The sequence below is a fragment of the Bubalus bubalis genome, chromosome 7 (genome assembly GCF_019923935.1).
Source record: "Bubalus bubalis isolate 160015118507 breed Murrah chromosome 7, NDDB_SH_1, whole genome shotgun sequence".
NCBI classification, from domain to species: Eukaryota; Metazoa; Chordata; class Mammalia; order Artiodactyla; family Bovidae; genus Bubalus; species Bubalus bubalis.
Genome location: NC_059163.1, coordinates 114384482 through 114398163, shown reverse-complemented (window position 1 = coordinate 114398163; position 13682 = coordinate 114384482).

Below are 13682 nucleotides of genomic sequence, written 5' to 3'. Positions count from 1 at the left end.
TGAAAGAGCATATGCACCCCAATGTTCATTGCAGTGCTGTTTACAAAAGCCAAGACATGAAACCAGCTTAAAGGTCTACCAAGAGGAGAATAGGTAGAGAAGATGTGATACGTATCTCAGCCATTGAAAAGAATAAAATGATGTCATTTTCAGCAACATGAATATACCTAGATATTCTCATACTGAGTGAAGTAAGTCAGACAAAAAAAGACAAATACCATATGATATCACTTACATGTGCAATCTAAAAAAAAATGATGCACATGAATTTATTTACAAAACAGAATAAGACTCACAAACTTAGAGAATGAACTAATGGTTACTAAGGGGCAAGAGTGTGGGGGAGGTATGGTTAAGGAGTTTGGGATTGACATGTACATACTGCTATATTTAAAATGAATAACCAAAAGGGACCTACTGCATGGCACAAGGAACCCTGCTCAATATTCTGTAACAATCTAACTGGGAAAAGAATTTTTGAAAGCACAGATACATGTATATAACTATAACTGAATCACTTTGTTATACACTTGAAACTAATACAACATTTTATTCATAAAGAATAAAAAAGATTTTTTAATAAATGGGAAAAAAGCAAATTGAGCTATCACACTGAGTATAATGTGACATTTTTTTTTCTTATTTGTAAAGAGTTTGTCTTAAGAATGAGGTCCTTTGGGAACTTTAATAATGAAATACCTAATAAAGACCCAAGATATATGCTCTGTAGAAACAGTTATACTTTGCAGTGCTAGTGACATGTACAGAAAATACAAAAAAGATGGGAAGGATTTTACCTGGATGTTGAGATTCCAAGTAGATAAAAGTTGCTAAAGCTCAAGGTGTGCTCCTCCAGAACATTAGGACTCAAAGTACATCTCACAGCCCTCAAGATCTTCTGAGGGATACACAAACTCAAAACATTTTTTTGTAATAATATTAAAGTGTTATTTGCCATTTTCACTTTCATACTGTCTGGAAAAGCACAGTGGATTTTTCCAGAGGGTATCCATTTTGTGATAGCACAACAGTTTGAATGCAGAAGCACATTGAGGATTCAGCTGTCCTCTACTAAGCCAGACTTTAAAAAGAATTGCAAAAATGTGAAATAATATAACTTTTCTCAATAACCTTTGTCTGGAAATGATAGCTATTTTTATAAAACTTTATCTATATTAACCTGTTATGAGCTTGCTTATATTTTTGTGGGGCTTTTTTTTTAGTTTTAATTTATAATATGGCTAATATGTATAGATGTAACTATCATTCATAAAAAGCTCCTTAAGGTCTTCAAGAATTTTTGTTTGTGTAATGAGGGCCTGAGGCCAAAATTTTGAGAACTGCAGTGCTAGGTTAGTCAGTCAAAGACTTCATAAATGGAAAAAAAGAAAAAAAAAAAGAAGAAGAATTGATTTACTTGAATATTTTACCAAATGCAAAATTTAAGACAGAGAAAAATTACACTGATTAAGACACAATCTCAACATGGGGAAATAGTAGAAAATCAAATTTCCACAGAAAAAGAAACTAAAACTAAAGATACTCTAAAATGCTGACACATGAAATTCTTTAATTTTTAAACTTGTAAGTATCTTAAAAAATTACAATAATTTGGATGAACAGTAAGAATCAACAATGTTTAAAAAGATGAACTTCAAAATTAATTTTGACAAAACATATTTCTCCTTCAAAAATGTTAAAATATTTATTTGAGTATTATCCAGCATAAAAAAATTCTGAGAGTACAGAGAATAAAAATTATATCAGCCCATAAATTGGCAAATGTAATAATATATGCAAAGTATCTTATTGGCTAAGGAAATTAAAATCTGTATAATGATTTATTCAGAAATGACATAAATTAGTCGATTAAATAAAAGAAATACATATATGTTAATGTGTGCCTGTGACTTTGTGTGAGTCCATATGTGTTGCATATTTTTTACTCAGAGCTATGGGGTCTTCAATCCATTTTAAAATGCCCTTCAGATATATTTCCTCCAACTGGCTTAAAACAAAAGGTCAGGTGAATGAAGGTACTGAGTTTGGCTGGAGACTTAAAATCAGCCACACTCAGAGGATCCTGATCATTTGATCAGGTCAAGAGGCTTGGTTTTTTTGTTAGTTTGGAAGAAATTTTTTCCCATAGCACAGAAGAAAAGACAGCCAAATATTAACCTGAATAGTTATTATTAATTAAAGTAGTGTTCCCTGCAAGATAATAGTACATGAGTACAGGGTTACATTGAGACTATTTTTAAGGGCTTTGAGTTTATTAACAATGCTAACGATCAGATCAAGATGTGTTTCATGTCATAATCAGTGATTCTTAAATTCTAATGTGTATAGGAAATTCAGGTGAATCTTGCTAAAAAGAAAATTTCATAGAAATTCCACTTTAATACAGTGAAGTGGAAGCCTAGGAATTTACATGTTTACTGGCATCTGAGTTGATTATGATACCTCTGAATTAGGTAACACTTTGAGAAAATGTTCTGGTAAAATCTGAATATTTTAAAACTTTTAAGTTCCAAAATTTTTTCATTTAAATTTTGATAAATTGGTTCACAAATTGAATTTAATATATTAAAGCTGCTGCTAAGTCACTTCAGTCATGTCCAACTCTGTGCGACCCCATAGATGGCAGCCCGCCAGGCTCCCCTGTCCCTGGGGTTCTCCAGGCAAGAACACTGGAGTGGGTTGCCATTTCCTTCTCCAATGCATGAAAGTGAAAGGTGAAAAGTGAAGTTGCTCAGTCGTGTCCGACTCTTCACGACCCCACGGACTACAGCCTACCAGGCTCCTCCATCCATGGGATTTTCCAGGCAAGAGGACTGGAGTGGGATGCCATTGTCTTCTCCGATATTAAAGCTATTTAGCATTAAATGCAATTATATCAAGAGACTTGGGATACAGTACATAATGTGTAGTTTAAAACCATATCAATACATCAACCATGATAAAGTTACCTTATTTTTTAAATTTCCTTCCATATTTGTGTGGGCTTCCCTGGTAGTTCAGCTGGTAAAGAATCCACCTGCAATGCAGGAGACTCTGGGTTGAATCCTGGGTCAGGAAGTTCCCCTGGAGAAGGGATAGGCCACTCGCTCTGGTATTCTTGGCCTTCCCTGGTGGCTCAGAGGGTAAAGAATCCATCTGAACAGCTGTGCTTACCTGTTCAGTTGTGTCCCACTCTTTGCCACCCCATGGACTGTAGCCCACCAGGCTCTCTGAAGTGGATAGCCAGTTCCCTTCTCCAGGGAAACTTCCTGACCCAGGATTCAAAGTGGGGTCTCCTGCATTGCAGGTGGATTCTTTACCAGCTGAGCTATCAGGGAAGCCCCACATGTACATGAATGTGTGTTAAAAAATAGTTTCATCACATTGATCACTATTAAGTTATTCAACTTTGACAAATATTACACTAATGTTTCTAGTTTAATGATTTGCCAAAGCCCAGTTAAATCAACACCCCCTTGCTTCAAAACTCATTTGGGATTTACATGTATGTTCTTTACTTTAATAACATTATTAGTCCTATCTTTAGGGACTCGGTTTTGTATAGTACATGTAAATATAAAAGTTTAATGTATTTTTGATGGCCTTAATATTTATAAAGACATGAAAATATGTGTTATGTAAGTTATAGAAAATCTATTCAAAGTTTCTATAAGTTCTATGAGAATATTACATGACCTGATGGCCTAATAAAGTAATAATCTTTATCATACTTTGAAGTCTCTCTTTTTAGGACACTGATTACTGTATTCCTGCAAACTTAACACTAATTTCATTTTCTAAAATAAATGTCATAGTTTGGTTTAGGCTTTGGCTGGAAAATGATCATTTTGATTGTGAGTTTGAATCAAGAAATTTAACCAACATTTCGTTGAATATCTCTTATATGCAAGATAGGGGACAGGCATAGTGATACGAACTTGTATGTATGTCTCAGATCAGATCAGATCAGTCGCTCAGTCCTGTCTGACTCTTTGCGATCCCATGAGTCGCAGCACGCCAGGCTTCCCTGTCCATCACCAACTCCCAGAGTTCACTCAGACTCATGTCCATCGAGTCAGTGATGCCATCCAGCCATCTCATCCTCTGTCGTCCCCTTCTTCTCTTGCCCCCAATCCCTCCCAGCATCAGAGTCTTTTCCAATGAGTCAACTCTTCGCATGAGGTGGCTAAAGTACTGGAGTTTCAGCTTTAGCATCATTCCTTCCAAAGAAATCCCAGGGCTGATCATAACTGAACCTATTATAAACAGTGCTGTGATGAATATTGGGGTACATGTGTCTCTTTCAATTCTGTTTTCCTCGGTGTGTATGCCCAGCAGTGGGATTGCTGGGTTGTATGGCAGTTCTATTTCCAGTTTTTTAAGGAATCTTCACACTGTTCTCCATAGTGGCTGTACTAGTTTGCATTCCCACCAACAGTGTAAGAGGCTTCCCTTTTCTCCACACTCTCTCCAGCATTTATTGCTTGTAGACTTTTGGATCGCAGCCATTCTGACTAGCGTGAAATGGTACCTCATTGTGGTTTTGACTCGCATTTCTCTGATAATGAGTGATGTTGAGCATCTTTTCATGTGTTTGTTAGCCATCTGTATGTTTTCTTCGGAGAACTGTCTGTTTAGTTCTTTGTCCCGTTTTTTGATTGGGTCATTTATTTTTCTGGAATTGAGCTGCAGGTGTTGCTTGTGTATTTTTTAGATTAATTCTTTGTCAGTTGCTTCATTTGTTATTATTTTCTCCCATTCTGAAGGCTGTTTTTTCACCTTGCTTATACTTTCCTTTGTTGTGCAAAAGCTTTTAAGTTTAATTAGGTCCAATTTGTTTATTTTTGCTTTTATTTTCAGTATTCTGGGAGGTGGGCCAAAGAGGATCCTGCTGTGATTTATGTCAGAGAGGATTTTGCCTATGTTCTCCTCTAGGAGTTTTATAGTTTCTGGTCTTACGTTTAGATCTTTAATCCATTTTGAGTTTATTTTTGTGTATGGCATTAGAAAGTGTTCTAGTTTCATTCTTTTACAAGTGGTTGACCAGTTTTCGCAGCACCACTTGTTAAAGAGATCGTCTTTTCTCCATTGTACATTCTTGCCTCCTTTGTCAAACATAAGCTGTCCATTGGTGCATGGAAACCAGGATTGAAAGAGACATGTGTAGCCCAATGTTCATTGCAGTATTGTTTATAATAGGCAGGACATGGAAACAACCTAGATGTCCATCAGCAGACGAAATGGATAAGAAAGCTGTGGTACATATACACAATGGAATATTACTCAGCCATTAAAAAGAATACATTTGAATCAGTCCTAATGAGGTGGATGAAACTGGAGCCTATTATACAAAGTGAAGTAAGCCAGAAAGAAAAACACCAATACAGTATACTAATCCATATATATGGAATTTAGAAAGATGGTAATGATAACCCTATATGCAAGACAGCAAAAGAGACACAGATGTATAGAACAGTTTTTGGACTCTGTGGGAGAGGGTGAGGGTGGGATGATTTGGGAAAATGGCATTGAAACATGTATAATATCATAAGTGAAATGAATCACCAGTCCAGGTTCAATGCATGAGACAGGGTGCTTGGGGCTAGTGCACTGGGATGACCCAGAGGGATGGGATGGGGAGGGAGGAGGGAGGAGGGTTCAGGATGGGGAACACATGTACACCTGTGGAGGATTCATGTCAACGTATGGCAAAACCACTACAATATTGTAAAGTAATTAGCCTCCAATTAAAATGAATAAATTTATATTAAAAAAATAAACTGAACCTAAGTGCATATATCTAGCCTGCAGTAGCCTGAGCTTAAGTGCTTTAATAGGGGCATAAAAGACATTAAACTGGAGGAAGAAAATCACTAAACCGAGGAGAAGGCATGGAGAGAGGCCTGGAAAGCTTTGTAGAAGCTTGCTCAAAGGTAAATAGGGGCATTCTCTAGTGATCTAATGGTTAGAGCTCAGTGCTCTCACTGCCAAGGTCCTGGCTTCACAAAAGAAAAAAGAAGATTGCACAAAGGACACTGAATTTGACTTTAAGGGTTAATTGGGATTATAAACCAACTAAAACACATAAGGACAGAAAGGATAATAGCATCAAATGCATGCAGCCTAAAAATTGTGTCATATTGTGTCAAAGGAAGTGTGATGTATAAGATCCATGACAGGGAAAGATGAGGTTGGAAGGCTGATCTTGTTGGTTAGGTTCAAATTCTAAATAAGCATTAAAAAAAATGTCTGGAGTATTTATTTGAGTCTATAGGATGTTCAAAGCCAAGAAATTGTGCTAAAAACAAATTGGCATAGTGGTATGTGTACCGTGGAAATATTCCTGTGAGGGCAGTGTTGAGAATTAACCTTAAAGGGAAAGCTTGGTGTAGGGAGGTTATTAGGAGAATAATGCTTAGGTACCTGAATTAGGATAGCAGTAGTGAGAAAGAAAGAGAGATAGAAGGCAGGGAGGGAGGGTGAGAGGATGGATTTCACAAATATTGGCAAAGTAAAATTAGGATAAATCGAGATAAATTAGTGACTCCTTATATACAAGATGAATCATATATGACTCAAAAGTCTGATTTAAAAACATCTAGCTTAAACTGTTGGAGATAGTTTAATGGGTTGAAATGGCAACCCATTCCAGTATTCTTGCCTAGAGAATACCATGGACAGAGGAGCCTGGTGGGCTGCCCTCCATGGAGTTGCACAAAGTCAGACATGACTGAAGCGTCTAAGCATGCATGCATGCATTGGAGAAGGAAATGGAAACCCAATCCAGTATTCTTGCCTGGAGAATCCCAGGGACAGAGGAGCCTGGTAGGCTCTAGTTCATGCGGTAGCAAAGAGTCAGACACGACTGAGCGACTTCACTTTCACTTTTCACTCTCATTCATTGGAGAAGGAAATGGCAACCCACCCCAGTGTTCTTGCCTGGGACAGAGGAGCCTGGTGGGCTGCCATCTGTGGGGTCGCAGAGAGTTGGGCACGACTGAAGCAACTTACCAGCAGCAGCAGCTTAAACTGTAGGGTTAAATTTTAGTGCCTTAAACATCTTTTGAATTTATTTTGTTTTCTCTTAAAAGTACTTAGGACATTCAGTTCAATAAGATGACATATTTTCAATATTTCTCTACCTGTTGAGATGTGAAGTTACAGATTTCTTACCAAAACAAACAAAATAGCTATTTAATTAGTTTACTCCTTATACATTAGAATCTATTTTGTTTCATTTCCAAATTTTCTTGAGATCCATTGCCATTTCACCTCACTGTCTATTTCAAGTATCTTTTCAGCATTACTTTAAGATAATTAAGATTTATCATAGTCAAAGTACTTTTTTGTACTGCTAACCATTTAGGCAACTATAAATTATAAATGACAGCACCCCATATGGCTCAATAACTGAAAAATTATTAGTGCTCTGTATTTCATTTGTTTCTATTACATAGCTGACCATTAATCTCTCTCACAGAAGCTTAGCACAATCTCTACTGCAGAGGCAGACAACTGCCATATGCATTTTCTCATGACTCACCCATGCCCCCTCCCCTCAGCAGTGGCTAATTGTGATGTCCCGCCTGGCTGGAAGATAAGAACATAGCCAGATTTTCTCCCTTGGAATGTGACCTAAGTGACACCAAGACAATAAATTTTATTAAAAGAAATCTGGAGCTGAAAGTTTCAGTTCCAAATCAGAGATAAAAGTAAACCAGTAAATAACCTGAGGAAATCACTCAGGGGAGAAAAATGGACTGAAAGAGGAAATTAGAACAGCTTTAAAGAAAAAGACAATGTGAGTTCAACAGGGCTGATGCTTTCTCAATTCTATCTGAAATACACCCTTTTAAAAAGTAAACTGCAGGTACATTTTGCTTCTTATAACCAAATTGGGCTACTCAAAATTTTACACAAATCTCTTCCTACTCTCCATGTCTAAGGAATCAAAATACGCTTAAACTCTATTTTCAGAAGCATAGTGGAGGATGAGGGGATGCACAACTGTCCTTTCAGTTCAGTTCAGTTGCTCAGTCCTGTCCAACTCTTTGCAACCCCCATGAACCATAGCACTCCAGGCTTCCTTGTCCATCACCAACTCCCAGAACTTACTCAAACTCATGTCCATTGGTCAATGATGCCATCCAACCATCTCATCCTCTGTCATCCCCTTCTCTTGCCGCCTTCAATCTTTCCCAGCATCAGGGTCTTTTCAAACAAGTCAGGTCTTCACATCAGATGGCCAAAATATTGGAGTTTCAGGTTCAGTATCAGTCCCTTCAATAGTCAGAACTTATTTCCTTTAGGATTCACTGGTTTGATATCCACTCAGTCCAAGGGACTCTCAAGAGTCTTCTCCAACACCATAGTTCAAAACCATCAATTCTTCGGTGCTCAGCTTTCTTTATGGTCCAGCACTCACATCCATATATGACTACTGGAAAACCATAGCTTTGACTAGATAGACCTTTGTCGGGAAAGAGATGGCTCTGTTTTTAAAATGCTATCTAGGTTGGTCATAGCTTTTCTTCCAAGGAGCAAGCATCTTCTAATTTCATGGCTGCAGTCACCACATGCAATGATTTTGGAGGGCAAGAAAAAGTCTGTCACTGTTTCCATTATTGCCCCATCTATTTGCCATGAAGTGATGGGACCGGATTCCATGATCTTCATTTTATGAATGTTGAGTTTTAAGCCAGCTTTTTCACTCTCCTCTTTCACTTTCATCAAGAGGCTCTTTAGTTCCTCTTTGCTTTCTCCCATAAGGGTGTTGTCATCTGCATATCTGAGGTTATTGATATTTCTCCCAGCAATCTTGATTCCAGTTGTGCTTCATCCAGCCTAGCATTTCACATGATGTACTCTTCATAGAAGTTAAATAAGCAGGGTGACAATATACAGGCTTGACATATTCCTTTCCCAAATTGGAACCAGTCTGTTGTTCCATGTATGGTTCTAACTGTAACTTCTTGACCTGCATACAGATTTCTCAGTAGGCAGGTAAGGTGGTCTGGTATTCCCATCTGTTTAAGAATTTTCCACAGTTTTTTTGCAATCCACATAGTCGAAGGCTTTGTTGTAGTCAATGAAGCAGAAGTAGATGTTTTTCTGGAATTCTCTTGCTCTTTGATGATCCAATGGATGTTGGCAATTTGAGCTCTGTTTCCTCTGCCTTTTCTAAATCCAGCTTGAACATCTGGAATTTTGTGGTTCACTTTTTGTTGAAGCCTAGCTTGGAGAATTTTGAGCATTACTTTACTAGATGTGTGAGATGAGTGCAATTGTGCGATAGGTTGAACATTCTTTGGCATTGCCTTTCTTTGGGATTGGAATGAAAACGACCTTTTCCATTCCCATGGCCACTGCTGAGTGTCCCTGGTCATAACTCATGGAAGGATACAAGATGATAACCAAATTTTGTGGGGTTTTTATTCTTTTTTTAATTTAATTGTTTTTGTATTACAATACAGTTGATATACAAGATGAGTTAATTTCTGGTGTACAGCAAGTTGATTCAGTTATACATATACATATATCCATTTTTTTCAGATTCTTTTCCCATATAGATTACTACCCTAACCCTAACCCTAAAAGATACATGTGCTTCAATGTTCATTGCAGCACTATTTACACAGACAAGACATGGAAAAAAACTTAAATGTCCATCAAAAGATAAATTGGAAAAGAAGAGGGGGTGCATATATACAATAGAATATTGCATTACATCAGTCATAAAATGAATGAAATCATGCCACTTGCAACAACATGGATGGACCTAGAAATGATCATTCTAAGTAAAGTGAGTCAGACAGAGAAATGGATTATAGATGTCACTTATATATGGAATCTAAAAAAAAAAAAAAAAGAAAAATTTACAAAGCAAAAACAGACTCATAGACGTTGAAAATGTATCATGGTTACCAAAGGGGAAAGGTGGAGGGAAGAATAAATTAGGAGTTAGGGACTGACATGTACACAAACTCTACTCAATATTAATATTAATCAATATTAATCAAACTCAATATTAATAGTAATCTACATTACTACAGAATATTGAGTAGAGTTTGCTATGCTATACAGTATGTCTTTGTTGATTATTTTATATATAGTAGTGTGTATATGTCAGTCCCTAACTCCTAATTTATTCCTCCCTCCACCTTTCCCCTTTGGTAACCATGATACATTTTCAACGTCTATGAGTCTGTTTTTGCTTTGTAAATTTTTCATTTTTTTTTTTTAGATTCCATATATAAGTGACATCTATGATCCATTTCTCTATCTGACTCACTTTACTTAGAATGATCATTTCTAGGTCCATCCATGTTGTTGCAAGTGGCATGATGTCATTCATTTTATGACTGATGTAATGCAATATTCTATTGTATATATGCACCCCCTCTTCTTTTCCAATTTATCTTTTGATGGACATTTAAGTTTTTTTCCATGTCTTGTCTGTGTAAATAGTGCTGCAATGAACATTGAAGCACATGTATCTTTTACAATCACGATTTTCTCTGAATATACGTTCAGGTGTGGAATTGCTGAATCAAAGGGTAGCTCTATTTTAGGTTTTTGTGTTTAAGAGCATTTGCATTATAGATATCATCTATAACCCTTTATTTACAACATAATGTAAGTTCAAATCTCTATTTCATTTTCCAAAAGAAATGCAAAGTCCTTCCATGTCCTGTACATACTGTCCACTCTTGAAGTTGGTTAGTTCTTTATTATTTGAACAAAAAGACAAGAAAAAAAAGGTAGATATTTTCCAGACATAGCAGCAGTACTTTTTAGCTTTAGAATAAAATCAGGAAATATCATTAATTCCACTGTTGCCTGAGAAAACAAGCCAATATCTGCTTTCAAGTCCCCTTATATCATAGACTGTCATAGAAAATTATAAGCCTTCCTTTGGGAGTTCTGAAAACATTTCTGAAGAACACTGGCATGATATTAAAAAGCAAAGCAATTTTGACTCGACTGGATAAACAAACTTGGACTGCCTCAATAAGGGAAAAATCTGTCATTAGAGGAGACATTTTAGAGGACTAATTTTAATTATACTAATTGTAGACTATATTTTAATGACAGAAGATCATTTTATTAAAACATGGGATAAGAAAATTAAAGTAAAATGTCAGTATCACATAATTATTTTGCTCTTATATTTCCAAACTACAAAATGTTTGGAAGTTACTATACTGTAACTTCAGTATTTCAAATCCTACTTGAATATAGGTGAAGTAAATACCTAAACAAATAAATCATGTGTATGTCATATCTAATAAATATCCAAGCACACAAATTGTAAGCACTTATTCCAATAATTACTATTTATCAGAGCTTCCATTTATATTTCCTTTGAGGAACTGTCAAGCCACTTAATGAAATCTAACTTGTGCCACATCCTACATTTTACCCCACATATTCCTAGCTTGAAAACTTTATCAGGTTTTAGATAATAATTTTTTTTATTTTCAAAAATTGTAAACTTGCAAAAGATAAAGATTCATTTTTTTAAGTATAATAAATTCTGAAGTCATTAAACAGTAACAAAATATTTTGGCCACCAACTGTTTCCCTGGAGATCAATCAAGATGATGGAATAACCTATTTTTAAAATGACAGAATGATCTTTGTTCGTTTCCAAGGCAAACCATTCAATATCACAGTAACCCAAATCTATGCCCTGATCAGTAATGCTGAAGAAGCTGAAGTTGAACAGTTCTATAAAGACCACATACCTTTTATAACTAACATCCAAAAAAGATGTCCTTTTCATTATAGGGGACTGGAATGCAAAAGTAGGAAGTCAAGAAAAACCTGGAGTAACAGGCAAATTTGGCCTTGGAGTACAGAATGAAGCAGGGCAAAGGCTAATAGAGTTCTGCCAGGAGAATGCAATGGTCATAGCAAACACCTTCTTCCAACAACACAAGAGAAGACTCTACACATGGACATCACCAGATGGTCAACACCAAAATCAGATTGATTATATTCTTTGCAGCCAAAGATGGAGAAGCTCTATACAGTCAGCAAAAACAAGACCAGGAGCTGACTGTGGCTCAGACCATGAACTCCTTATTGCCAAATTCAGACTGAAATTGAAGAAAGTGGAGAAAACCACTAGGTCATTCAGGTATGACCTAAATCAAATCTCTTATGACTATACAGTGGAAGTGAGAAATAGATACAAGGGACTAGATCTGATAGACAGAGTGCCTGATGAACTATGGACGAAGGTTCATGACATTGTACAGGAGACAGGAACCAAGACCATTGCCAAGAAAAAGAAATGCAAAAAAGCAAAATGGCTGTCTGAGGAGGCCTTGCAAATAGCTATGAAAAGAAGGGAAGTGAAAAGCAAAAGGGAAAATGAAAGATATATCTATTTGAATGCAGAATTCCAAATGCAAAGAAATAGAGGAAAACAATAGAATGGGAAAGACTAAAGATCTCTTCAAGAAAATTAGAGATACCAAGGAAATATTTTATGCAAAGATGGGCTCAATAAAGGACAGAAATGGTATGGACCTAACAGAAGCAGAAGATATTAAGAAGAGGTGGCAAGAATACACAGAAGAACTATACAAAAAAGATCTTCACAACCCAGATAATCACAATGGTGTGATCACTCACCTAGAGCTAGACCTCCTAGAATGTGAAGTCAAGTGAGCCTTAGGAAGCATCACTACAAACAAAACTAGTGGAAGTGATGGAATTCCAGTTGAGCTATTTCAAATCCTGAAAGATGATGCTGTGAAAGTGCTCCACTCAATATGCCAGCAAATTTGGAAAACTTAGCAGTGGCCACAGGACTGGAAAAGGTCAGTTTTCATTGCAATCCCAAAGAAAGGCAGTGCCAAAGAATGCTCAAACTACTGCACAATTGCACTCATCTCACACGCTAGTAAAGTAATGCTTAAAATTCTCCAAGCCAAGCTTCAGCAATATGTGAACCGTGAACTTTCAAATGTTCAAACTCGTTTCCAAAAAGGGAGAGGAACCAGAGATCAAATTGCCAACATCCACTGGATCATTGAAAAAGCATGAGAGTTCCAGAAAAACATCTCTTTCTGCTTTATTGGCTACGCCAAAGCTTTGACTGTGCGGATCACAATAAACTGTGGAAAATTCTTCAAGAGATGGGAATACCAGACCACCTGACCTGTCTCCTGAGAAATCTGTATGCAGGTCAGGGAGAAACAGTTAGAACTGGACATGGAACAAGACACTGGTTCCAAGTAGGAAAAGGAGTACGTCAAGGCTGTATATTGTCACTCTGCTTATTTAAGTTCTATGCAGAGTACATCATGAGAAATGCTGGGCTGGAGGAAGCACAAGCTGGAATCAAGATTGCTGGGAGAAATATCAATAGCCTCAGATATGCAGATGACACCACCCTTATGGCAGAAAATGAAGAAGAACTAAAGAGTCTCTTGATGAAAGTGAAAGAGGAGAGTGAAAAAGTTGGCTTAAAGTTCAACATTCAGAAAACTAAGATCATGGCATCTGGTCCCATCACTTTATGGCAAATAGATGGGGGAACAGTGGAAACAGTGGCTGACTTTATTTTTCTGAGCTTCAAAATCACTGCAGATGGTGATTGAAGCCATGAAATTAAGACACTTACTCCTTGGAAGGAAAGTTATGACCAACCTAGAAAGCATATTAAAAAG